The sequence below is a fragment of the Leptonychotes weddellii genome, chromosome 15 (assembly GCF_054177405.1).
Source record: "Leptonychotes weddellii isolate Sample4059 chromosome 15, ASM5417740v2, whole genome shotgun sequence".
NCBI lineage: Eukaryota > Metazoa > Chordata > Mammalia > Carnivora > Phocidae > Leptonychotes > Leptonychotes weddellii.
Window position 1 is genome coordinate 43,577,709 of NC_138383.1, and position 27,279 is coordinate 43,604,987.

The 27,279-nt window shown below is 43.4% G+C and overlaps 2 non-coding genes across 2 annotated transcripts in view; both read right to left on the minus strand.

Moving 5' to 3' along the window:
* The window catches only part of LOC102729136 (uncharacterized), a 161,858-nt gene that overhangs the window by 42,497 nt on the left and 92,082 nt on the right, over positions 1–27,279 (minus strand). The gene's annotated exons all lie outside the window — the stretch shown is intronic.
* Positions 19,662–19,733, minus strand: TRNAW-CCA (transfer RNA tryptophan (anticodon CCA)). Its single transcript has one exon. It is a non-coding gene; the product is annotated as a tRNA-Trp (tRNA).

Consider the following 27,279-nt stretch of genomic DNA (forward strand, 5'->3'; position numbering starts at 1 on the left):
TTTTTTTTTTTTAAAGATTTTATTTATTTATTTTTTAGAGAGCGAGCGAGAGAGAAACAGCATGAGAGGGGAGAGGGTCAGAGGGAGAAGCAGGCTCCCCGCCGAGCCGGGAGCCCGATGTGGGACTCGATCCCAGGACTCTGGGATCATGACCTGAGCCGAAGGCAGACGCTTAACCATCTGAGCCACCCAGGCGCCCAAGAGACCCTTTTTTAATAGCTCCAGTTTCTCCGCCCCTGTCAATGGAAACTGAGAAACAAAACCGTGTTTTAGTATATTGGGTTATCCGCATCAACCTGGGCGCAGTGTGGGGACTTCAAGCGGACTGTCTCAGGTGGTTGCATTTGTGCTTCTGCCAAATCCTCACTCATGTTTTTTTCTATTCTGACCTCAACCCTGCAACATAGGTGGAATGATCCCCATTTTATACGGGAGGCCCAGAGGTTGAGAACTTTCCCATGGCCACACAGCCCCAGTGGCAAGGTCAGCATCCAGGTTGGGGTGTCTGGACCTATCCTCCCTCTCCAGCTGTGTACAGCCACGGGAAGGGGGGATGTGTTCCTGGATAATTAGGATTCAGGGACTAACAGACCCAGCCTGAAACAGGAAAGGGAGAAGAATTAAGACATCCCTAGTGCTCTCAGCCCCTGTCTGTGCACTGACCCCAGCAGTCATGTGTTGAAATTTGTTTTTCTAGGGAAGGCTGCATTATGCTGCTTCATAAAGACCAAGTTCTACAGTCAGCTCAAAGAGCAACACTCCCTTTACAGAAAATCCCTCCAAATGCCCCCAGCTGTGGAGAAGGAACTGCCTGTCAGGAGTTCAGGCCGCCCCTGGGGGCTCAGCAAGTCCCCCCACTGCTCAGGGGAGGGCACCTAGGGGTCTGAATTGGCTGCACCCTATACAGTTCTTTCTCTTTCTTCATCTTGTTTTTTGTTTGAGAATAATTATTGGACTTATCCTTTACATAAGGGTCTTTTGTAGTCTCTTTCTGTCCCTGTGTCCTCCCCCCTTCCCCAAGTGACCACTCATCTTCCATCACTCTTGGTTAATTTGCATTTACCAGAATTTTTAAAAGTAGCTATATATATATTGCTTCTTGGCCTTTTTGTTAAGATCAAGTGTAAAAAAGTAGATATAGGGGCGCCTGGGTGGCTCAGTTGGTTAAACCGCTGCCTTCAGCTCAGGTCATGATTCCAGAGTCCTGGGATTGAGCCCCGCGTTGGGCTCCCTGCTCATGCAGGAAGGCTGCTTCTCTCTCTGTGCCTGCTGCTCCCCCTGCTTGTGCTCTTTCTCTCTCTCTCTCCCTCTCTCTCTCGCTATCTCTCTCTGTGTGTCAAATAAATAAATAAAATCTTAAAAAAAAAAGTAGATATAACCATATAGTATGTACTGTTTTCTGTCTAGCCTCTTTCATCCAGCATAATATTTTGAGATGTATCTGTTTGTTCCTTTGTCAGTGGTTTGTCCTAGATGGCATCGTATGTTAGTTTGCTCACAAGTTCATCTACCAATGGACGTCTGGGTTATTTCCAGTTGTGTGTTTGAAATAAAATTGCTATGGACATTCCTGAAAAAGTCACTGTGTGGGCACACACTTTGATTTCTCTTGGTTACTACCTCAGTCTGGAATGGCCAGATCATATAGTAAGTGTATATTCAACTCTTTAAGACACTGTCAAACCATTTCCCAAAGGGGTTGAATTATTTTGCATTCCCACTGACAGCATGTGAGATATCCAGCTCCCCTGGTGAGGATCCTTAATTCCCGCTGTTTGTATTTTCAGCACTTTCTTATTTGTTTTTTGCAACATCACAATGAGTAAAGGCTGTTTGTGTTAATAAAACTAATTAAATTTGGTGATAAATTTAAATTTTAAAAAATTATTTATTTGAGGAGGAGCGCGTGAGAGAGCACAGGCAGGGGGAGAGGGAGAGGGAGAAGCAGGACCCTGGGATCATGACCTGAGCCGAAGGCAGACGCTTAACCAACTGAGTCATCCAGGCACCCCTAAATTTGGCGATAATTTAAAAAGTGAAATCAAGGGGCGCTTGGCTGGCTCAGCCCATAGAGCAAGTGACTCTTGATCTGGAGGTTGTGAGTTCGAGTCCCACATAGAGCTTACTTACAAAAAAAATTGAAATAAAAAGTAGAAATCAACTATAGTCATGCCATTCTAATTATTTTTATGTATTTTTCTTTAGAATTTTTCAGGTATATGCACAAGAAAACACACCTTACTGAGGAGGTGACATAAATAAACAATTACCTTTCTGCTAGATATTTGGGTTGTTTCTATTTGTGTTCTTTTATTTCACACCCAGTTGTAAAAAATAATGGAGAGATGCTGTGCTTCCTTTACCCAGTTTCCCCCACTGGCAACCACTAATTTGCCCTCCCATTGCTATGTCTCTATCATTTCATAAATTCTACATAAACCGAATCATACAGTGTGTAATCATTTGTGATTGGCCTTTCTTCCCTCAGGATAGTTCTCTGGAGATTCATCCAGGGTTATTGCTTGAGTCAATTTTCATTGCTGAGTAGTGTCCCATTAGTATGGATGTCTGTCTAATCACCTACAAATGGACGTTTGTGTTGTTTCCAGTTCTTGGCTATTACAAATAAAACTGATATAAAAAATTGAGCATTAGCTTTTTTCCCCATGAACATTAATGTCTTCTTTTCTCTGAACAACTTCCCAGAAGTGTAACTACTGCATTAAATGAGAGTTGCATGTTTCGTTTTTGAGAAATTGCCAATCTGTTTCCCATAGTTGGCTGCGCCAATTTACATTCCCGTCAGCAGTGTGTGAGTGATCCAGTTTCTCTGCCTCCTCGCCAACTTTTGGGGTGGTGACTTTCTAATTTTAGCCATTCCGATGGATGTGCAGTGATACCTCATTGTTGTTTTAATTTGTCCCTAATGGCTAATGATGTTGAACATCTTTTTATTTGCTTATGGATCTTTATATTTTCTTCAATAAAGCTCTCAAATCAATATCTTTTTAAAAAATTTTTAAATTTTTAGAAAAGACTTTATTATTTTTGTTTGAGAGAGAAAGCAGGAGAGGGCGAAGCAGACTCTCCCCTGAGCAGGGAGCCGAATTCGTGACCCCATCTCAGGACCCTGGGATCATGACCTCAGTCAAAAGGCAGACACTTAACCAACTGAGCCACCCCGGTGCCCTCAAATGAACAACTTAACTTATACGTTAAGGAACTAGAAAAAGAACTAGACCCAAAGTTAGAAGAAAGAAGGAAATAATAAAGATTAAAGGGGAGATAAATGAAATAGAGAATAAGAAAACAGTAGATAAAATCCACAAAATCAAACGTGCGAAAAGATCAACAAAATGGACAAAATTACCTTGACGGGCCAAAGAAAAAAGAGGAAAGACACAAAGTAGTAAAAGTACAATTGAGAGTGGAAACACTGCTATCCACTTTACAAAAAGAAAAGGGATGATAAGAGAATAGTGTGAGCAACGCACACCCACAAATGAGGTAATCTGGAGGAAACGGAACATTCGGTTCCAGTGATTCAGCAGACGGCCAGCAGGGGGCACACGCCAACGCTGCAAAACTCCCTGCGCTGCGCCCTGATGGCCACAAGAGGGCTCCCTCACCGAGGCGTTTGAAGTGAGGGAGTGTTTGCAAAATGCAGCGGAGGGAGCGGGGCGAAGTGTGGGTGCCTTCCCGTCCCTCCCGAGGCCCGGGCCAGAGGGGAAGCGAGCAGGGCAGGGAACGCTGCCGTGGTTGGAAACGGATTGAAGCATCCTAAAGGCGGGGTGTTAAAAGTCACATCATTTTTAAGTTCGGCTTACACCAAAAGAAAATGGATTATAAATGCACCCTCCTGGCTTTAATGGAAGCACACTCACCAATTAATACTTTAAAAATAGGCTTCTTACCTGATCTCGTTTTCACCGGAGATAATTGACGTGTTTGACGATTGCTCGTGACCCGGTGACCGTCTTAGATGCTTGTTCATTCATTTCAGCTTTCTCTCTTGCAGGGCCCCTGGCCAATCAGGTGGTGGGTGGAAATTACATTATTAAGTCCACTTCCTAATGGGAAAAAGAAGTCAGCGACATTTGTCAGCTGGTGTTTGGAGATTGAAACATTATCTTTTAAATTGCAATACCATCCATTGCATTGTTTGAGGAATTGACATTTGCCCCAAGGCGGAAGCCTATGGGTATGGGGTGCGAGTGCTGTGGAAGTGTCGGGAAATGAACGGTTGATAATAGAGATCTGTATAGAGAGAACAGCAGTGCGGCATTGTTCTTGTGTAGTTTGAGAGGTTGGTCAAGGATTAATTTACTGGACATCTTGTGCGGCTATTACTTGAGATTGGAGACAAGAGGAAAAGTCACTTTTGTTTGCGGGGAGAGTTCGAGGGTTTCGGTTTGAGATACATTTCTTTTTAACTTCCTGTAGCACATGCACGTAGAGATAATACTGCAGGAATGAAGTAGAGACATGACTTTTTAGACACTGTCACCACAGAGTTAACAATGGAAGACATTGAAGCAAATGAAGAAATGCTCGAGATTTCCAAGACCCTGTATGGTCAGAGAGAGCACAGGGGTGGGGGCAATGACCGAAGGGGTCAACTAGTCCTTTTGAGGCAGATCTTGCAGAAGACACTGGCAAGAAGTGTTTATGGTAGCTTGAAGACGGGAGCCTGAGATGTCAGAGGACCCTGGGAAATAGAAGCATCTCAAAAGGAGATCACAGAGGGGCGCCTGGGTGGCTCAGTCCGTTAAACGTCTGCTTAGGCTCAGGTCATGATCCCAGGACCCTGGGATCCAGCCCCGCATCGGGCTCCCTGCTCCGCGGGAAGCCTGCTTCTCCCTCTCCCACTCCCCCTGCTTGTGTTCCCTCTCTCGCTGTGTCTCTCTCTGTCAAATAAATAAATAAATAAATAAAATCTTAAAAAAAAAAATGAAGAGAGGTGGGGGCTTGTTCCTGAGAAGCGGATTCAATGCCCTGGGGGTTCCCATGTGGTCAGAGAACCTGTGATTATGGGAATAAGCTGGAAGGAGGTTATGGAAAAAGGGAGGAATCTCAGATGATTGATAGGAGAGTTGAAAACCCAGCATACCCTGGGTTAGATGTACACGGTGAAGACGCCGGTGTTTAGGATTTTTTTTTTTTTTAAAGATTTTATTTATCTGACAGAGAGAGAGCACAAACTGGGGGAGCAGCAGAGGGAGAGGGAGAAGCAGACTCCCCACTGAGCAGGGAGCCTCATGTGGGACTTGATCCCAGGACCCTGGGATCATGATCCCAGCGGAAGGCAGACACCCAACCAACTGAGCCACCCAGGTGCCCCTGTGTTTAGGAATTTGAGCTTCAGAAAAAGGCAGAGAGATTCGAATTCTAGCCATGTCATAATTTAACCATGTAATTCTGTTACGAAACCTCTCTGAACTGTGTCCTTCTCCTCATTTGGAAGTGGGTAGCTATCCCTAAATAGCAGGTTTACTTTGAGGATTAAATAAGCAAATGCATATAAAATCTTCATGAATATAGTCTCAATCAATACTAATTGTTCCGGGTTTTGTCTTTTTTTCTCCTCTTTGGTGCCCCTCAGCTTCAAAGGGTTGACTTAATCCTGCTTCTTACTGTAGTACATGGTCATCAGTTCACCCTTGTGGTTTCTGTAATTTTTTTTTAAGATTTTATTTATTTATTTTTGAGGGAGAGAGAGTGCACACGAGCGGGGGGAGGGGCAGAGGGAGAAGCAGACTCCCCTGCTGAGCAGGGAGCCCAACATAGGACCATCCCAGGACCCTGAGATCATGACCTGAGCGGAAGGCAGACGCTTAACCGCTTAATCCACTGAACCACCCAGGCCCTGGTTTATGTAATTCTTAATGTATTAGGGAGGGACTATAGTTTACAAATAGCTCCCATATATAAACTATGAAATGCAGGCTGTTGCTGCCGATGGGGCAGGATTTCATCTACTACTTCACTAAGGTATCAGGGGGTGCCAACTTAATGTCCCCTGAACCCCTTCTTTGCTCTGTGTTTTATGAACTTGCTGCCATTTGGAGATTGTGAGAACACCACAGTAGCATTATGATCTGGGTCCAACTGCTACTTTCCTGTGCTAGGGATTCTAGAGCTAGGCTTGCACTATGGGAGTCCCTGAATCCCGAGACGAGAAATGAGTCCTAAAAGAAATCCCACTGAGGCTTGGGCAGAAATCTGAATTCATGGGGGCCAGAGCTGGGGGTCAGCTCAAATTGTCATAAATGTCATAAAAAGACATTGTCTGATTTCTTCATGGGGGGGGTAGCCAATATTATTGGGGTCGGTTGAGCTCAGAGGGCCGGGGCAGCCCATGGTGGGGAGGGGTGGGGGGCTCCGGAGCATCCCGAAGGACATTAGAGAACCAGTGTTCATGTTCCAAACATGTTAAATCTGAGAAATTTGAGAATGGTTTCTTGGGTCTGGAGGCTGGTATCTATATGCGACTTGTGTTGGGGTCTCCTAGAATTTGGGGTCAAGGAGGGAATTGAATAACACGTCTGACAACAGAGAACATGAAAGCATGAAACTATGATTTTCATTTTCTTATCTGTAAAATGGGGATATTAATGTGTTCTTTATGAGGAGCAGTGGCCAAGGCCTTCTGAATTTTGACCCTAAGAAGGGGGAATGCTCCCTCAGATGAAGCTTTGGGGATTCCTGGTTGGCGTGTCTGGGAACGGTGGGCAAGATTGGACTCTCATGGCTGCTCTTTGCTCAGCTTTGTCCGTTTAGTGCTCAAATTGTCTCTGAGTGAGGCTCGAGAAAGGCAGGTGGTGGCTGAGTTTCTGACAGTGAATCCCCAGGTGAGTAGGGACCTTTTCTTGCTCCTAAGATGACATCTTTCTTGTGGATGATGAGCTCGTTTCTCCTCTTGGCCTTCAGAGTGGCCCCTAGAGGTGCTGAAGCATTTGAGATCCAGTTAAGTTTTCCCAGGACCCTTGGATATGTACTGGGCCATACACTGATCAAAAACCAGTCTCCTTCCCAACATGACTCTGCTTTGTTCCAAGCTCTATTAAGGCTGTCTTGATCAGAGGAAATGTTAGAGTGTTACACTTTTTGCCCACAGACCAGGTTTGGTGAAGGAAAACTTCCTTAAGTAAGCACATTGGTGGGTGAAGTTGACTAGGGGTGTGGTGCACACAGGGGACAGGGGCGAGTAAAGAGAGTGTCCAGGTCTAGTGGGGAAGGTGACCTTTCAGAAGGAGTGCCCATCAACCCAGTGGCAGGTGCTGGCGTGAGTCCTCCGTAGGGAGAGAGCATGAGGGATGCGCAAGGGAGGGCAGCAGTGAGACTCTAGGGTGGGGCCAGAGAAGACAACAGTGAATTTCTTTTCCAATTTTATTTTACTTTATTTTATTTTTAAAAGGTTTTATTTATTTGACAGAGAGAGAGCACAAGTAGGCAGAGGGGCAGGCAGAGGGAGAGGGAGAAGCAAGCTCCCCAGTGAGCAGAGAATCCAATGTGGGGCTCGATCCCAGGACCCTGGGATCACGACCTGAGCTGAAGGCAGACGCTTAACCGACTGAGCCACCCCGGCGTCCCTCTTTTTCAATTTCAAATGTGTTGCGCTTTTGATGGAATATACATGATCCATATGAAATCTCTAAAAATAAAAAAGACAAATGACATTCTCCTTAGCCACTGTGAAGAGCGCTGCAGTGAATGTGGGAATGCATAGATCTCCTTGAGATCTTGATTTCAATTCTTTTGGATATATACACAAAGGGGGATTGCTGAGTTTTATGGGAGTTTTATTTTTAATTTTTAAAGGAAACTCCATACTGTTTTCCGCAGGGACTGCACCATTTTACATTCTCACCAAGAGTGTATGAGAGTTCCCGTTTCTCCACATCCTTGCCAACACATGTTATCTCTCATGTTTTGGCCTTTTTTGGGTCAATATCCAACCTGGCAGGTGTGAGGTGATATTGAGGTTTGATTTGCATTTTCCTGATGATTTGTGATGTTGAGCACCTTTTTGTATACCTGGTGGCCATTTGTATGTCTTTTTTTTTTTTTTTAAGGATTTTTAAAATCTATTTATTTGACAGAGAGAGAGACAGTGAGAGAGGGAACACAAGCAGGAGGAGTGGGAGAGGGAGAAGCAGGCTTCCCGCTGAGCAGGGAGCCTGACTCGGGACTCGATCCCAGGACCCTGAGATCATGACCTGAGCCTAAGGAAGACGCTTAACCATCTGAGCCACCCAGGTGCCCCTCTTCTTTTTTTATTTTTAAGTAAGCTCTATGTGGGGCTCGAACTCATGACCCCAAGATCAAGAGTCACGTGCTCTACCAAATGAGCCAGCCAGGTGCCCCTGTATATCTTTTTTTTTTTTTTGAGAAGTGTCCATTCAAATCATTTTCCCTTTTTAAATTGGGTCATTTGGTTTCCTTATGCTTTTGAGTTGTAGGAGTTTATTAAATATTTTGGATATTAATCTCTTATCAGATAAATGGTTTGCAAATATTTTCTCCATTCTGTAGGTTGCCTTGTCACTCTTGTGATGGTTTCCTTTGCTGTGCAGATGTTTTGTAGTTCGATATAGTCCCACTTGCTTATTCACAATATCCCAGATATGGAAACAACTCAAATGTCCATTAATGGATTAATGTATAAAGAGCATGCGGTATATACACACAAGGGAATATTATTCAGTCTTGAAAAAGAAGGAAATCCTATCATTTGTGACAACATGGATGAAACTTGAAAACATTATACTAAGTGAAATGAGCCAGTTTCAAAAAGACAAATACTGTATGAGTCCCTCATATGGAGTATCTAAAATTTTTTAGAGTATATCTAACTCTGTGAATATGCATGGAAGGCAGATGCCAGGTCAGGAGAAAAGGATTTGACTAGAAGCCCAAACACAGATGGAAACTCCCCTTGCAAAGTAAGGAAACTGGACCCTTATCTTACACCATATACAACTAATCAACACAACATGGATCGAAGACTTGAACATAAGACTGGAAACCATGAAACTCCTAGAAGAAAATCTAGGGGGTAATCTCCTTGACATTGGTCTTGGCGACGATTTTTTGGATTTGACCCCAAAAGCAAAAGCAACAGAAACAAAAATACATAAGCTGGACTACATTAAACTAAAAAGCTTCTGCACAGCAAAGGAAACCACCAACAAAATGAAGAGGCAATCTATAGAATGGGAGAAAATGTTTGCAAACCATATATCCAAGAAGGGGCTAATACCCCAACTATATAAGGAACTCATACAACTCAACCAGCAGAAAAACAAATAACTCAAAAAAATGGGAAAGACATCTTTTCATGTGTCTGTTGACCATCTGTATGTCTTCTTTGGAAAAATGTCTATTCAGATCCTCTGCCCTTTTTTTATTTTTATTTTTTTAAAGATTTTATTTATTTATTCAACAGAGAGAACGAGAGAGCACAACCAGGGGGAACAGTAGAGGGAGAGGGAGAAGCAGACTCCCCACCAAGCAGGGAGCCCGATGTGGGGCTCGATCCCAGGACTCTGGGATCATGACCCGAGCCGAAGGCAGACACTTAACCATCTGAGCCACCCAGTTGCCCCTCCTCTGCCCATTTTTAATCAGATTATTATTTTGGGGGGTGGTGGTGGATGCTGAGTTATATAAGTACTTTACATGTTTTGGATATTAACCCCTTATTGGGTGTATCATTTGCAAACATCTTCTCCTGTTTAGCAGGTTGGCTTTTGGTTTTCTTGATGGTTTCCTTTGCTGTGCAAAAGTTTTTATTTTGATGTAGTCCCAATAGTTGATTTTTGTTTTCATTTCCTTTGCCTTAGGAGACATAGCTAGGGAAATGTTGCTACGGCTGCTGTCAGAGAAATTACTGCCTGTCCAATCACTATGTCTTACACCTGAAACTAATGTAACATTGTGTGCCAACTGTAACAAAAATAAAATGGCAAAGGATCTGAACAGACATTTTTCCAAAGAAGACATACAAATGGCCAACAGGGTCATGAAAAGGTGCTCAGAGTCATCAGGGAAACACAAATCAAAACCACAATGAGATATCGCTTTACACCCATTAGGATGTCCATTACCAAAAAAGACAAAGGATAGCAAATATTGGTGGCAGTTTTGCGAAGAGAGAAAGTAAATCGGTTCAGCCACTCTGGAAAACAGTATGGAGGTTCCTTAAAAAGTTAAAAATAGAACTATCATAAGATCCAGCAATCCCACCTCTGGGTATATATCCAAAGGAAACAAAATCACTGTATCGATGATGTATCTGCATTTGCATGTTCATTACAACATTATCTGCAGTAGCCAGGGCACGGAGACAGCCACGTGTCCACACATGGATGAATGGAGAAAAAAAAATTTGGTATATATACATAAATGGAATATTATTCAGCCTTAAAAAAGAAGGGAATCCTGCCATTTGCAAAAGACACTAAGTGTCTTTTGTTTTCTTTAGTCTGGAGTATTTCCGTAGCTTTTTGGTGTCAGTTATGATGTGGACATATTTTAATAATACACACCTCTCTCCCCATTTTTTATTTTTTTAAATTTTTATTTTTTTTAAAGATTTTATTTATTTATTTGAGACAGAGAGAATGAGGGACAGAGAGCATGAGAGGGAGGAGGATCAGAGGGAGAAGCAGACTCCCTGCCGAGCAGGGAGCCCGATGCGGGACTCGATCCAGGGACTCCAGGATCATGACCTGAGCCGAAGGCAGCCGCTTAACCAACTGAGCCACCCAGGCGCCCATCTCCCCATTTTTTAAAAAGAAGATTGCATGATTTAGATTTATCTTATGTCACTCATAATTTGATTCAGTTTATTCACTCTTAGTTGAAAGGCTACGTGGGTGATCCTGAGCCTTTGTCAGGGTTTGACAGTTGGAAGTGAAGGGTAGCATCCAAAATATGCTGCTTTGGCATATTTTGAGCTAAAGACACCTAAAGAAACAGCAGGTAAAAGATTGACACCTCCCCCCTCCTTTTCTCCCTGGAATTAAGCGATAAAACCCCTGTGAAAGATATCCTCCTTGTGCCAGGAGGAAAGAAACATTTTTATCACCAGAGACTGGGAGTCAAGGCTGAGAGAATTCTGTGCAAAGAGACCTTGTTATAATAATTCTTATCTTTCCTTAGCCGCACAGTGTATTTTAGCTACTTTTCCACAATTGCTTTTCTTTGTCCAACCTAGTTAAACAGGCCTTAGGTTTTGCCACTTCTTTGGGTCTTCATTTCCTTATGAGAACTCCGAGGCCATGCAAAACCTACATTGTATGAATCTATGGGGTTTTTTCCTTGTTAATCTGTCTCATGTAAATTTAATTCTCAGGCCCATCCAAAGACCCTAAGACGGTAAAATTTTGCCTCCCCTACAGAGGCTCACAATATCCACCTGTCCTTCACAGTAGTTGGTAAAAAGAAAAAAAAAATCTTTGCTAATAATTTTGATTGCCCAGTGAAGTGTTTTATCCCCTATCTATAAGATAAAACGTCTTTTCACCCACAACTAATAAGTGTGTGGGGGAGATACTTCAAGACAATAGAAACATCCTGCTCCTCAGTATAATTTCCCCCTAGTTCCCGATGTTTAAGATTCATGGATGATTCTTGCATGATCCATGTTTACCATGATGATGGCAGAATGATAATTTTCCAACACTAGCAATCTTTTCAATTTTACAAGTTGGCCCTTGGTATTGTCCTTTATGTGGGAGTCACTCCACATCTCCTGTCTATCTATCAAACTATTATCTATCTATCTACCTGTCATCTATCATTTTATAATCATCAGTATTATTTTTATGTTCAAATTGTTCCAGCTGTAATTACTACATGTCCCTTTAAGCTGGATGGCTTCCTTGTGACATACCAAATAGTTTTTTTTTTCCTTATAGTTTTTCACCTTTTCCCTGAAGAAAACGTTCCAGGGCTGTCTAGTACCTACTGTGATCTAGTCCCAGAATGAGCCCCACTCTGCGTTACTGAGCTGTGTCCCCCCCAATTCACGGTTGAAGCCCTAACCCCCGTGAGACTATATTTAAGGAGGTAATGAAGGTTAAGTGAGGTCATAAGGGTGACCTTGCAGTGTCCTTATAAGAAGAGGAAGAGACAGCTGATCTTTCTCTCTCTCTTTGCACATGCACAGAGGAAAGGCCACGTGAGGACACAACAAGAAGGCAGTTGTCAGAAAGCCAGGAAGACAGTCTGCACCAGAAGACTTGATCCTGCTGGCCTCTTGAGCGAAGAGTCTTGACTTATTTGTGGGGAGTATTAGAGACCACAATCTGGTCATTAGGTGCGCTCATTGCCACTGGGGTGTGTTTGCGTGTCTTCCTTTAGAGTGGGCAGAAGTAGGAAGTACATATGCATGTTCACACACATGTACACAAATATTCATGCATCTAAGCATGTATGTATTTGTGTAGATGGTTTGTACAGATGTACACGTCTGTGCCAACTGCACGTTCTTTCGATTTGTACAGCTGTACATGCATATACACGTATGTATACCTTTTTAACATAAGAGTCATACAAATATTTTTTTTTTGAAGATTTTATCTATTTACTTGAGAGAGAGTGAGTGAGAGAGCAAGAGTGGGGAGGGGGCAGAGGGAGAGGGAGAAGCAGGCTTCCCGCTGAGCCGGAAGCCGGACGGTTGCAGGGCTCAATCCCAGGATCCTGAGATCATGACCTGAGCCGAATGCAGCCACTTAACCGACTGAACCAGCCAGGCGCCCCTGGCCTGGTGTTTCTGATCTACAGACCCAGGCACTGATCTACAGACCCAGAGTTGGTAGTTAACATACCAGGATCTAGAAACATCGGGACCACAGTGAACTTACTGCATGCAAGGTACAAACTCAGTTACATGGTACTGCCCACCTCAAGCACCCTATTGCTAAAGCAGATGCCTCCAGATACCCCAAGAGAAATCTGGGGTGCAGAGGGGATGATTACACCTTGCAAAGCCAAATTGAAAGGAATACAGATACTTTAAAAAAGTAAAGAGGGGCGCCTGGGTGGCTCAGTCGTTAAGCGTCTGCCTTCGGTTCAGGTCGTGGTCCCAGGGTCCTGGGATCGAGCCCCGCATCGGGCTCCCTGCTCCGCGGGAAGCCTGCTTCTCCCTCTCCCACTCCCCCTGCTTGTGTTCCCTCTCTCGCTGTGTCTCTCTCTGTCAAATAAATAAATAAAATCTTTAAAAAAAAAAAAGTAAAGAAACCAAGCCTTAGTAAAGTGTTGATTTATTAAATGCCATTGCAAATTTTAAAGCCCTTATAAACCAAGGAAAATGAAACCAAACAGTGATGGAAATACCGCTACAGGCATATTTCATTGCATTGCACTTTGTGGATATTGTGTTTTTTACACATTAAAGGTTTGCGGCAACTCTGCATCAAAGCAAATCTAAGGGCACCATTTTTCCAACAGCATTTGCTCACTTCGGGGCTCAGGGTCACATTTTGCTAATTCTTGCAATATTTCAAACCTTTTCATTATTCTATTTGTTATGGTGATCTGAAATCTGTGATTATGACTTGGTTGGAAGCTCAGATGATGGTTAGCATTCTCTGGCGATAAAGTATTTTTAAATTAAGGTATGTACCTTGTTTTTTATGACATAATGCTATTGCACACTTAATAGGCTATTTTTTTTTAAAGATTTTATTTATTTATTTGACAGAGAGAGACAGCGAGAGAGGGAACACAAGCAGGAGGAGTGGGAGAGGGAGAAGCAGGCTTCCCGCCGAGCAGGGAGCCCGATGCGGGGCTCGATTCCAGGACCCTGAGATCATGACCTGAGCCGAAGGCAGATGCTTAACGACTGAGCCACCCAGGCGCCCCTTAATAAGCCATTGTATAACATGAACATAACTTTTATATGCACTGGGAAACCAAAAAAAATTCATTTGACTCACTTACTGCTGTGGTCTGGAATGGAACTTACAATATCTCCAAGGTATGCCTGTGTATGTTCATTTTATTTCAATGCTATGATTATTCACAACCATGAAATCGCTGAATCACATTGCCAAGCATTTAACTAAAATTGCTGTTAAAACCCTGGCTAAATGATTTGTCAGTGATACCTCAACGAAGCGGGGAAAACACAATTTTAAATTAAGAACTTTAAGTGTACCGCTAACGTCTATATTAAGGTGTGACAAAATCATACATTTCAAAATAACCATCTGGCGATGGATGAATATCAAGGTGTTTCTCTTCTATGCACTTGCCCGCTTGAGTAAATAAGCCCGTGTCCTGAATATGATCCACATAGATGAGGGTGAAGACTTGAATCTCCTCTTTGCCTGTGTTGGCTGGTATCAGCCTCCCCGAGTTAGGGTTCCTGAAGCGCCTCTTTCCGCTCTAGCTGGCCTCCTGGATAAAGAAGGGTGCAGGCTGCCAGGGTCCAGCAACATGCTTCGCAAAACTCCCTCTTACAGAATCTCACCCCGGGGCCCCGCAGAGCGCCGCGGCTTGCACCTGTCGGAGCCTCCCGTTGGAGCGCCACCTGGCGGTGGCTGGAGCTGCCGGCGCCTCCCGGGCACGACCTTGGCCGGGCCACCTGAGAGCCCGACGCACGCTCCTCTGGGACACCGTCTCCAAACCCTTTTTTCTCGACCACGACCCCGTCTCCCTCTTGGTCCCGCACCGATCGCTGGCTGATGCTAACTAAGGAGGTGCGAGGTGCCTGGGCTACTGCAACGGGGGGGAGGGGGGTTGCAGGGGTAGCCAGGGAGAGGGGAGCTGGTGAGTACCGGGGGGCTCTGTAGTGGCCACCAGCGCCCCTGCTGGCTTCCCACAGGTCCTTCCTTTCTGAATTGGCCGCTGCCTCTAGGAGCTGTCCCGGTCTTCTTCGTGCTCCCCAACATCACTGCCGTCCAGATTCTGCAAAACTTCCCGGGACAGCTTGCCATCGACACCTCAAGGACCAGAGTCTGGATCCAGAGCTGCTCTGCCCTTCATTGAGGACGCCTGAATGCAGCTCCCTACCTGGATTTGGGGGTAAGGGGTGGGAACGTCCATGCAGCTGGGAGTTCCTCGGACTAGAGGGGGAGGGGTCTTTACTGCTTGGAAGGTGCTTGCGCGGAAGTTAGGAATTTTCTTGAGGCCTTTGGGAAGGGTTGAGTCCCTAGAAAGTGGGAGGTGCTCCCTTAGGCCCAGGCCTCTCTCACAGCTAGTAGAAAGGTCTGAGGTTGGCGAAGATGCCCTTCCTGCCTGATCTGTTCTAGGAAGTGGACTGGGGATTGCCTCCATTTCTCACCCGAGAGTCTCTCACTGAGCCATTGGCTCTCTCTGGGCCTCCTCGGGGAAGATCGACCTCCGGAGGAAATTCTGGTTCAAAGGCCCTGTGGTCAGAAGTGCTGAGGCATCAGAGGATCACTGTGGGTAATTGGGCCCGTGTGGTTCAGGTCTGGATTGAAGACTGGGCCAGTAGAGGCTACACTTCCTTCAAGGGTGGAGAGAACCCAGATGTCTCAGCACTGAGCACCCGAAAAGGAGGTGTCCTCACCCCGTCTACCAGAGTTTGGGTCTGGGAGGCGAGGTCCAGGGTCACGGAGGGTCTCCTGCTGTGCTGGATGGTGGACAAGTTCTGACCCTCTTAGAGCCATCCTGGAGTCGCTCGCCAGGCCTGGACCCTTTGGGGGAACCCCACTGCTGTGCAGAGAAAAGAGCTGTCCCCGCCTCCACCTCAATCCATCCCTTTCACTGCTTCTGGAATGGAAGTTTGTGCTAAGGATCCAACAAGAGATAACAGATAGCTAAAGGGAGTTGTGAAGCAAGCCACCACAGAAGTGGCAATAATAATAATAATAAATAAAAAATAATGGGGCGCCTGGGTGGCTCAGTTGGTTAAGCGACTGCCTTCGGCTCAGGTCATGATCCCGGAGTCCCGGGATCGAGTCCCGCATCAGACTCCCTGCTCGGCAGGGAGTCTGCTTCTCCCTCTGACCCTCCCCCCTCTCATGTGCTCTCGCTCTCTCTCTCTCTCTCAAATAAATAAATAAATAAATAAATAAAATCTTTTAAAAATTAAAAAAAAAATAAAGTAGTGGCTGAGAAACTGTTAGCTGATTAAGGTCCTCACCCATTCTGAGAATATCAGAGGGTTCTGAGAAGAACATGGCTTCTGCACTTTTGGGGAGAGCTTCACAAAGGAAAGGGGTGGAGGATGCTTGCCCCGTAGTTCAGACCTAGTGAGAGAGGATTTAGCAGGCCACCCGGACAGCTTGATACTTGTCCACAGGAGTTGGGAGGCTCAGTGGCTTGATGCATATTTTTGCTTTAAGGAACCTAAGGGGCAAGAGATGGTCAAGTGGAAAGAAGGCACCTGCATACAATTGGGGGGGGGGTTGGGGGGCAAGGGATGCATGAGTTCTTCCCATGGTCTAGACACGATCTGTGTGTGGGGGGTATTTAAGAAGCTATCCACAGGGCTACCTGGAGGGCTGACCAGATCTCCTAGAGGACAATCCTAGATGTTGATTCAACAAAGAGCAACCAGCTGAAATAAAAATACTATAAGCTGGGCTAAGTGAAATGCAGGAGAGGGATCCTCAGCACTGAGGGAGTCTCTCAAAATTCCAGGAGTCTGCAAGAGTAGGATCCCTGCTGATGACACTACCTAGCACATAGACTTTCCCTACCCTTGTTTCTTCTACTCCCTTGCCCTGACTCTGAAGGGATCGGAGACACAGCTAGCAAGCTGTGGGCAGAGAGATAGAAATACAGGAGCAGGAGGAAAGAAAAGTCCTCGCGGGAAACCATGTTCAGAGACTTGACTACTGCACAGGATGGACGCTGTAATCACAGTGACCCAAATAGTCACGGGAACTGTCCCTCCCTCTCTCCCCTCCCCTGCCCCCTTTCTCTCGGATCTCCCTGAGAAGGAGAACTAGCGAACGGTAGGTATTTTAAGGAATGATAAGAAACAGAGTCACTTTACGATTTCATCTCACACTTGTACTGGCTTAGAATGCCCTCCAAAGCAAACACTGGGGTCCGTTTGTTTCCAATCCAAATTCCTTGGAGATAAAAAGCAGTTGGCTCAGGTTCTGTCTGGAGAACATCTCTTGGGCTAGAGAAGCAGCTCCCGAGGCTCAGGCTGGCTGGAGCTAAGGAAGCACCCTCACTGGGAGGGACAATGGGGCGACAAAATGTATCAAATGCTGTGTGTGCAAGGCTCTGCCATCTTTAATGTTTACTTTCCTTTTACTTATTTTTTATTTTTTTTAAGGTTTTATTTATTCGACAGGGAGAGAGCAAGCACAAGCGGGGGTGTGCATGGCAGAGGGAGAGGGAGAAGCAGGCTCTTCACTGAGTAGGGACCCCAAGGTAGGACTCGATCCCAGGACCCTGAGATCATGACTTGAGCCAAAGGCAGTTGCTTAACCAACTGAGCCACCCAGGCATCCCACAAGTAGACCTTTTAAAATCTGGTTTATAAATATACGAAAAGAGAATTTTATTAATTCACATAAGAAACTCGAGGGACATTATTAAGATTTTAAAACTAGTAAAGTTTGCACGGAACTGATTCTTAGGCTGTAATACCTATTGTGTAGGTATTTTTTTACATTCTTTGACTGTAAAATTCTTTTTTAAATTTATTTTTAATTTTTAATTTATTTAATTTATTTTTTTGAGCATTTTTAAATTTTTTTTTATTTTTAGATTTTTTTTATTATGTTATGTTAATTACCATACTGAATGTAAAATTCTTGAAAGGTGGAAGAATCTAAGGAATTTCCAAGTGTTTGTCTGACATCACATTAAAATGTTAATTATAGGAGATTTAAGTGAATAGAAAGGTGTTTTCTGTCCTAGCCATGCAGGTAAGATCCATTTCAGACATTCAAGTTGAAACTCACACTGAAATGTGGGATCTCTAGTGTTTAGTACTTGGTTTCATGGTTGTTCACTGGTTCAAAACAACAAGGGAACCACACAGGAAAGGGGGAGAAAGATGTCACTGCTTCTAAACTCTGGAAATGGGGTTGAGAGCTATGCCCCCAACCTGTCCTCCAGGTAATCAATCTGAAAAAGGATTTGCCCACCAGTGGCTCGTGAGAGCAGGACGAAGCTGACTCACTGAGTCTAATTTCAGAGGAGAAAGAGGTAAAAGCAAGTTTCCTTTCCTTTTGCTTTTGTTTTGTTTTAAATTCTGCAGAGCCAGGAAAAGAGAATCATTCCCGCAGAAGAAAAACATACCACTGAAAATGTTGAAAGGGTTCAGAATTTTTTTTTTTTTTCAGAAAAATAATATGAGGCGTCCTCTAGGATCTGGCCTCTTTGAAATGAGGCGTGAAAAGCTTTATGGAGCAAGCAGCTGACTTTAAAAGAGAGGAGAATACAACAGGAACTCAAAATGACAAGTGGCAGGATTATGATGCCCTCTATTTAAAGAGTTTTAGGGCGCCTGGGTGGCTCAGTTGGTTAAGCGACTGCTTTCAGCTCAGGTCATGATCCTGGAGTCCTGGATCGAGTCCCGCATCGGGCTCCCTGCTCGGCGGGGAGCCTGCTTCTCCCTCTGACCATCCCCCCTCTCATGTGCTCTCTCTCTCTCATTCTCTCTGTCTCAAATAAATAAATAAAATCTTTAAAAAAAAAAAGAGTTTTATTTATTTATTTGAGAGAGAGCGTGAGCAAGAGAACACAAGCAGGGGGAGCAGCAGAGGGAAAGGGAGAAGCTGACGGGAGCCTGATGCGGGGCTCCATCCCAGGACTCTGAGATCATGACCTGAGCCAAAGGCGGACGCTTAACTGAGCCACCCAGGCGCCGTACAATGCCCTCTATTCAAAGAGCAGGACTGAAATTGTAGAAAATGGAATCCCAGATGATGGACAAAGATATCCCCAAATTCAGGGAAAATGGGAGAGCACAGGAAACAATTTGAAAGATTATAGATGCAGAACACAGAGAAACCTAATTATCCGTCCATTTGGCGGTAATTATCCACCATATGGGAGGGTAAATGACATTCCCGGAAAAAGTCTAGAACAAAAAGAACAGAAGCAAGATTTTTCTTGCTTTTCTAAAATGGCCGAGTGAAAAATATTCTTTTAGAACTCTTTCAGTTTCCTCCATTCCTGGGCTTATGCCCTGTTCTTCATGGCTTTAAGGCTGCGAGCAATGCAATTTCCTATCGGGTTTTGGATCATAGGCTAACCAATCTCATAGGTGAAAAACAGCTCATTGACGTTGTAATTTGCATTGCTTTAATTATGAGAGTTGTTTCTTTTCATATGTTTCAAAACAATGTACGTTTCTTTTCTGTACCTGTTTTCTATTGTGTGGTTGGTCTTTTTAAAAAATTGCCCTTCTGGTGGCAAGTTTCGTGACTGGGGTGGGGTGGGCGAGCGGTACGGGGCAGGTGGGCAGGGTCCCCTGTCCGGAGGGGAGTCCCCACCGAGGTGCCCAAGCTCCAGGCAGCGCCTTCTGGTGTTGCCCAAATCAGCGCCCCCGGCCAGGAAAACGACACCGCCCGTCCCCTGATGGGCTTTTTTTCTCTAGCTTCTTTGCTGCAAGGGAGTTAGGAGCAGGAGGGCCCTTGGCGTCCTTGCAGGGACGAAATTACAAATGACCCAAACCTCCCATTTCTTTGCGTGGGAGGGAAAACGGGTGGCCGTGACCCCGACGTGACTTGAACACGCAACCTTCTGATCTGGAGTCAGACGCGCTACCATTGCGCCACGAGGTCACCGGACAAGAATGACTTTTGATCTCTTAAGGCTCTTCCATTCTACACCCCCCCCCCCCCGCCCCGGCGCGTCCCTGCGTCGCTCCTGCGCTTTCCCAGTGAGCTGCAGGGCGGACGGCTGCACCCCGCGAGGGCCGGGGCTCCCCGCCGCAGGGCCGGGGCCCGGGCGCCGCCGCCACCACCACCTGCCTCTGCGGGGGACGGTCGGGCTCCAAGCCGGGCGCGGCGGCCCCGGGGGCCCTGGAGCCTCCCGGGCTGCTGTCTCCGGGGGCCACCGGCGATGGGGACCCGGCGGGGACCCGGTCCCCGGGAGGCCGGCGGCTGGGAGGAAGCGGCCGCGAAACCCGCAAGCAGCTGAGCGCCAGGAAGTGAGGGTTGGGAGGACGCTCGGCCCCACGGACAGGAGTCAAGGGGGAAAAACCCAAGTGACTTTGGAACTTAGCATAAAAATAGAACGATCGTGAGCCCCTCCCCCCTCGACCCACCCCCAGTTATAAAACTAAAACTCATTTTTGAAAATTTGGATATTATAGAAGAGTGTAACAAAACTTGAAATCAGTGAGTTCTTTGATTGCATTTTGATGTATTTCCACATTTTCTTCTTCCCAGGTATTCACAAGTGTCCAACTAAAGCTTGGGGACTGTTAAAAACAGCACGGTTTCAGAAAACTGCACAAAACGCACGGGTGTTGCTTAATGAGCCAAGGGAACACCCAGGCCACCGCCAGCCAGGTCAAAAAACAGAACCTGCCCACCACTCACCCCCAAAGCCTCCGCGGGTCCACAGCCGCCCCCTCCCCCCTCCCCCCTCCCCCCTCCCCGCAGCAGCAACCACTCTCCACCTTAATGGTAATCACTTCCCTGCTTTTCTTTTCCTCTTTTTTTTTTTTTAAAGTAGGCTCCGCCCAGCGCGTAGCCCAACGCGGGGCTTGAACCCGGGGCTCTGAAATCAACACCTGAGCTGAGATCAAGAGTGGATCGCTCAACAGACTGAGCCACCCAGGCGCCCCCCGCTGCTTTTCTTTATAGTTTTATCACTCAAACGTGCATCCGTGAACACTATAGTTTGCTTTTGTAAAAGTCACTTTTCATGTGCGGGTGGTTCCTTATCCCTCCCTTTTTCCTTCGCAGCGTGGCCCCAACCCCAAAGAAATGATGTTGTGACCTTCCCAGCACGTCACGCTTGGAGGTTCGTGTTGTCAGCATGTCTTACGACCGCTGATGTTAACTTAGATCGTTTAGTTAACATGGTTTCTGCTGTTTCTCCGATGTAATGCTGTTTCCTGCTTTGTAATTAATAAATACTTGGGGGTAAATGCTTTGAAACCATGCAAATATCCTGTTTCTCCTCACACTTGCACCTACTAATTTTAGCATCCACCTTGCCTGCAACAGCTATTACTAGGGTAATAGTAATGGTGATTTCCTTTTTCCTTCTACGTTTATCATCATAATCCTTCTATAACAAAGAGCTAGCTCTTCCTTTCCATTTATTTATATATTACATATTCAGTTACTCATTTGCATCAATACAGACTCAGGTAGTTTTAGATTTAATCCATAGAATATCGTTTCCTTTTCTTTTTTTTTAGATTATTTTATTTTTATTTATTTTATTTTATTTTTTTAAAGATTTTATTTATTTATTTGACACAGAGAGAGAAAGCACAAGTAGGCAGAGAGGCAGGCAGAGAGAGAGGGAGAAGCAGGTTCTCCACTGAGCAGGGAGCCGGACGTGGCGCTTGATCCCAGGACCCAGGGATCATGACCTGAGCCAAAGGTAGCCACTTAACTGACGATAAAATAAATAAAATCTTAAAAAAAAAAAAGGCTGTATGAAAAACTGCATCACTCCCTTGTCATCCTTACTACCCAGACCCATTGTCCCCCTTCCTTTCACTCCCTCAACAACCACCCCTGTTGATACTAATCTTTTCTTTTCTGATTGATCCTTTCTGCATCCTTTTATGCAAATGGGCAGAGAGATGTCTATTTTCTTACATCTCCTTACGTAAAGGATGGCATACTATAATTATTTTGCACTCTGTGTTGCTTTTGGAAATCACTGGAATTCACTGGATTCCTGGAAATCACTCCATATCAGTCTATTGAGATCTTCCTCAATTCTTTTCCCACGACTATGTAGTACTTCATGCTGGGAATGTGAGCCTAGTTTATTCAACTACTTCCCTGCAGTTTTTACATAATATTTTCAAAGTTCATCCATGTTACAGCATGTATCAATACTTCATTCCCTTTTGTTGCCAAATAATATTCCACTATATGGATAAACTGTGGTTTATCAATTTGGTAGAATTAACATCTACCAAAAAGTCAGGTAGAGATTTTTTAAAATCAAGTGGAAATCAGATTCTCCCCCTTCACAGGGTTTGCTGTTTTTTAATTGTTGAAGGTTGTAGTAGTTGGTTTGTTCAGTGACTTTTCCAAACTATTTTTGGCAAAGGCTGTGTTCCTTGTTGTGTGTAGTTACTGAAGTGTCTCTCTTCTTTAGCTTGTTTTTAGCTACTGTTTTGATAGAGATTTCCTCGAATTCTGTTTTTTAAAAACATATGAATCATAGCAATTTTGAAGCTCTTGACTGCCAACTCCACTATGTGGATCATTCCTGGATTTATTGCTATTCTCTTTATTATCACTCACCTATTTTTTCTCTTTTCTGCACTCTGATTAATTTTTTTTTCTAGGCAATGTGGGTGATAAATTGTACATGCTTTAAATGTTATCTTCCTCTAAAGACTTATTCTGGCAGACAATTCAATTACCAGTGGATCCTCTAAATCTGGCCAAAGGTTGGTTTTAGATTTTATTAAGCTATGTCTATTTTAGTTTTGTCTTTATCACTTGGGCATGGCCCTTATTCTAATAGTGTGGTCCTTACTCATTGAGTGTGGACTTTCTGGGGTCTCAATGCCCTGAGTGTTCACCAAAGTCTATTCATTTTGGTTGGGCCCAAATTGCATCATGTTTCCTCATGTATGTCCACCCACTTCTCAGGCTCCCAACAACTACTCTCCACCAGGCCTCTTGGAGTCTAGTCTCTTACACATACAGTGCAGGAGTTGCCATGGACCCAAGGGCAATTTTCCATGCATATTTCCAAAGTGGCCTCTCTCTAGTTCTCCCTTCTCTGTCACTGTGCCTCTTAAATCCACATCACAATTCCTAAACTTCGGTCTTTGCTTTCCCTCCCCAGTGAGATGCTGTTCCCTTTTGGGCTTCAACTTTCTCCACTGGTTCAAGAAATGTTACCAGTGTGAAAGCCAGGAAAGATGTGGGCTCAACTCGTATGCTTTCCTTTTACCAAGGATCACAGCCCAAAGTAGTTGTGGGGGGTGGATGGGTGGAGGAAATAGGAAGAGTGTGGTAAAAGGATACAAACTTTCAGTTCTAAGATGAATAAGATTGAGGATTTAATGTATAACATGGTGACTATAGTTGATAACACTCTACTGTATGATTTGCTTAGAGGGTAGAACTTAAATGTTCTCACCAAAAAAAAAAAAAAAAAGTTAAATATGTGAAGTGATGGATGTGTTCATTAACTCGAAGAATCTTTTCATGATGTATACATTATACACTTTAAATATCTTACAATTTTAGGGACGCTTGGGTGGCTCAGTCAGTCAAGCCTCCAACTCTTGATTTCAGCTCAGGTCATGATTTCAGGGTCGTGAGACTGAGCCCTGAATTGGGCTCTGTGCTGAGCATGGAGTCTGTTTAGGATTCTTTCCCTCCCTCTCTCTCTGCCCCTTCCCCCTACTCATGCATGCTCTTTCTCTAAAATATAAATAAATAAATATCTTACAATTTTGTCAACTATACCTCAATAAAGCAAAATAAATAAATAAATAAATAAAATAAAAGGGTGGGGGTGATCACAGCCCTGAATTACTTGTTGTCTAGTGCCTTATTATATTTTGTATGGGTGTAGTTGATTCCAGCTACTCCATGTTGCTAGCACCAAAAACCCATAGCTTTACTTTTTCCAATATCTTATTAGGAAAAATTTCTAACATACATCCAAGTTGAAATATTTGCAGTAGGCTCCTATATACGTTTCCAAATTGTACTATTAACATTTTGCTATACTTACTTTATCACATATTTATTCATTTATCCATCAGTCCATCTTAGTTTTTGATGGACTTCAAAGTAAATTGCAGACATCAGTACACTTGCTCCTAAATATTTCAGTATATACACTGTGAAAATTAATAAAAGGAAACCTCATTTAGAATGAAATGGGAGGGGCGAGACCAGGAGGAAGGAAGATTTCTCCCTGCTCCACCTCTTGGCAACAGCCCAGTCAATGAGATACAGTCACAGATCAGCCAATGAGAAGTCCCTATACTTTGGATTCCAAGTTTACTCCAATGGACTTTTAATTTATAACAGCCCTTCCCAGCCCCGCCCCCTTCCTCTATAAAAGAGGGTCTTGGGTTGCAATTCTTAGCTCTTCCTGAATAAACCCATCTTTTGCTGGTAAAATAACTGGCAGTTTTATTTGTAAGGTTAACAATACATTACCTAGAGCTTAACATTTTAAGCTTTTCTTCCCTGTTAGGTTAAATTTATAACATAAAATTCACAAATCTGAAGTGTATATTAGTTGAATTTTACCAAATGTATATCCTTGTGCAACCCAAGCCCTATCAAGCTATAGAGCATTGCATTACTCTAGAACGTTCCCTCATGGTTCTTTCCAGTGAATTCCCAAACCCAATCCTAGGTAGAATGACTATTCTTATTTTTTTCCCACCATAGATTATTTTTTTTTAAAGATTTATTTATTTTGGAGAGAGAGCACGAGCATGTATGCCAGCAGGGAAGGAGCAGAGGGAGAGGGAAAGCAGACTCCCTGCTGAGTGGGGAGCCTGATGCAGGGCTTGATCCCAAGACCCCAAGATCATGACTTGAGTTGAAATCAAGAGTTGGACACTTAAGCCTGAGCTACCCAGGTGTCCCCCACCATAGATTATTTTTGCCTGTTCTAGAATTTCAAACAAATGAAATCATACAGTTTGTGTCCTTTTTTTGGTAAGGTTTCTTTCACACAGTATGTTTTCATCCATGTTAGTGGTTTGTTCCTTTTTATTGCTGAGTAGAGGTTTTTTTTTTCACATTTTTTTTATTATGTTATGTTAATCACCATACATTACATCATTAGTTTTTGATGTAGTGTTCCATGATTCATTATTTGCGTATAACACCCAGTGTGCCCCAATAGTCAGGGATTTTAAAGTAAACATTTTCAATAGATTTAAGAAATTTGAGAAAAGAATGGAGAATTTCAGCAGATACCTAGAATCCATCTAAAGACAGAAAAAAATTCCAGAAACAAAAAATCTGACTAAAATTAAGAATTTAAGAGATGGGTTTAGGGGCGCCTGGGTGGCTCAGTCATTAAGCATCTGCCTTCAGCTCAGGTCATGATCCCAGGGTCCTGGGATCGAGCCCCGCATCCGGTTCCCTGCTCTGTGGGAAGCCTGCTTCTCCCTCTCCCACTCCCCCTGCTTGTGTTCCCTCTCTCTCTGTGTTTCTCTCTGTCAAATAAATAAATAAAATCTCAAAAAAAAAAAAAAAAGAGATGGGTTTAATGGAAGATTAAAAACAGCAGAATAATACAATGGAATATTACTCAGCCATCAAAAAATTGAAATCTTACCATTTGCGATCATGTGGATGGAACTAGAGGGTATTATGCTAAGGGAAATAAGTCAATCAGGGAAAGACATGTGATTTCACTCATATGTGGAATTTAAGGAAAAAAACAGGATGATATGGGAAGGGAGAGAAAAAAAATAAGATGAAATCAGAGATGGAGTCAAACCATAAGAGACTTTTTTTTTTAAGATTTTTTTTTATTTATTTACTTGAGAGAGAGAATGAGAGAGAGAGAGAGACCACATGAGAGGGGGGAGGGTCAGAGGGAGACGCAGACTCCCTGGTGAGCAGGGAGCCTGATGCGGGACTCCATCCAGCGACTCCAGGATCATGACCTGAGCTGAAGGCAGTCGCTTAACCAACTGAGCCACCCAGGCACCCAAGAGACTTTTAACTATAGGAAACAAACTGAGGGTTGCTGGATCGGAGGTGGGTGGGGGGATGGCGTAACTGGGTGATGGACATTAAGGAAGGCATGTGATGTAATGAGCACTGGGTGTTATATGCAACTGATGAATCACTGAACTCTACCTCTGAAACTAATGATACACTATATGTTAATTGAATTTAAATAAAATAAAATTTAAAAAATAAAAACAAAATAAAAATAGCAGAATAGATATTAGTTAATGAAAAGGCAAGTCAATGGAAAGTATCCAGTTTGATGCACACAGAGAAATACAGAAAACCTTAAAAGGCATCTGGAACATGTGAAAGTTCTAATTTATATATAATTGGAATCCTGGAATGAGGGAGAGAGAAAATGGGGCAAAGCAATATTTAAGGGAACACTGGCTGAGAATTTCCTCATACTCATGAAAAACATTATAGCACAGTCTCAAGAAGCTCTACAAACTGTAAATGGGATTTAAACATAAACCAAAAAGACCTTCACACCTAGGCATATACTTTAAAACTTATAAAAATGGGGAGCACCTGGCTGGCTCAGTCAGTAGAGCATGCAACTCTTGATCTTGGGGTCATGAGTTTGAGTCCCACCTTGGGTGTAGAGTTTACTTAAAATAAAATAAAATGTTCTTATAAAAACTTATAAAAACCAAGGGCAAAGATAAAAATCTTAAAAGCAGCTATAAAAAGATAAAAATAAGAATGTATAATTGACTTTTATTAAGAATTGCAGGAGCCAGACGACAGCAATGTCATTTTATTTTAGGTGATGAAAGGAAAAAGACAACAAAAAACAATATGCCAGCCTAGAATCCTAATCCAAGGGAAAATATCCTTTCTAAATTAATGCAAAATAAAAATAACTCAAACACTAAGATAACCCACTGGGAAATTATAATACATGTCAAAAAGAATTAACCAGACAGAAGGGAAATGATCCTCCTTGGAACAAGGAACTTCAGGAAAGAATGAAGAAAACTAGGTAAATATGTGAGTAAATATCAACAAACATTGCTAACACAAAAACAGTAATAATATCTTTTGGAATTTAAAACATATGTAGAAATAAAATATGTAACAATGGAACAAATGTCAAGGAGAAAATAGAATTAAACTTAGTTTTTTCATTGCTTTGAAATGTTAAAATATTAATTTCAAGAGTGCTCTATTGAGTCAAAGATTCATAGGGAATTTTAAGGGCAATGATTTTCGAACATTTCAGTCTCAAGACACTCTTACAATTTTTAAAAATTATTGAGGAAGCCAAAGAGCTTTAATTTATGTGGGTTATATCTATTGATATGTACCATATTTGAAATTAAAACTGGAAAAATAAAAATATTAATGCATTAAAATTGACAATAAACAATGACATGATATTGAAAAAATAATATTTTAATAAAAATAATATTTTCAAAACAAAAAATTAGTGCAGAGTGGTATGGTTTTACAT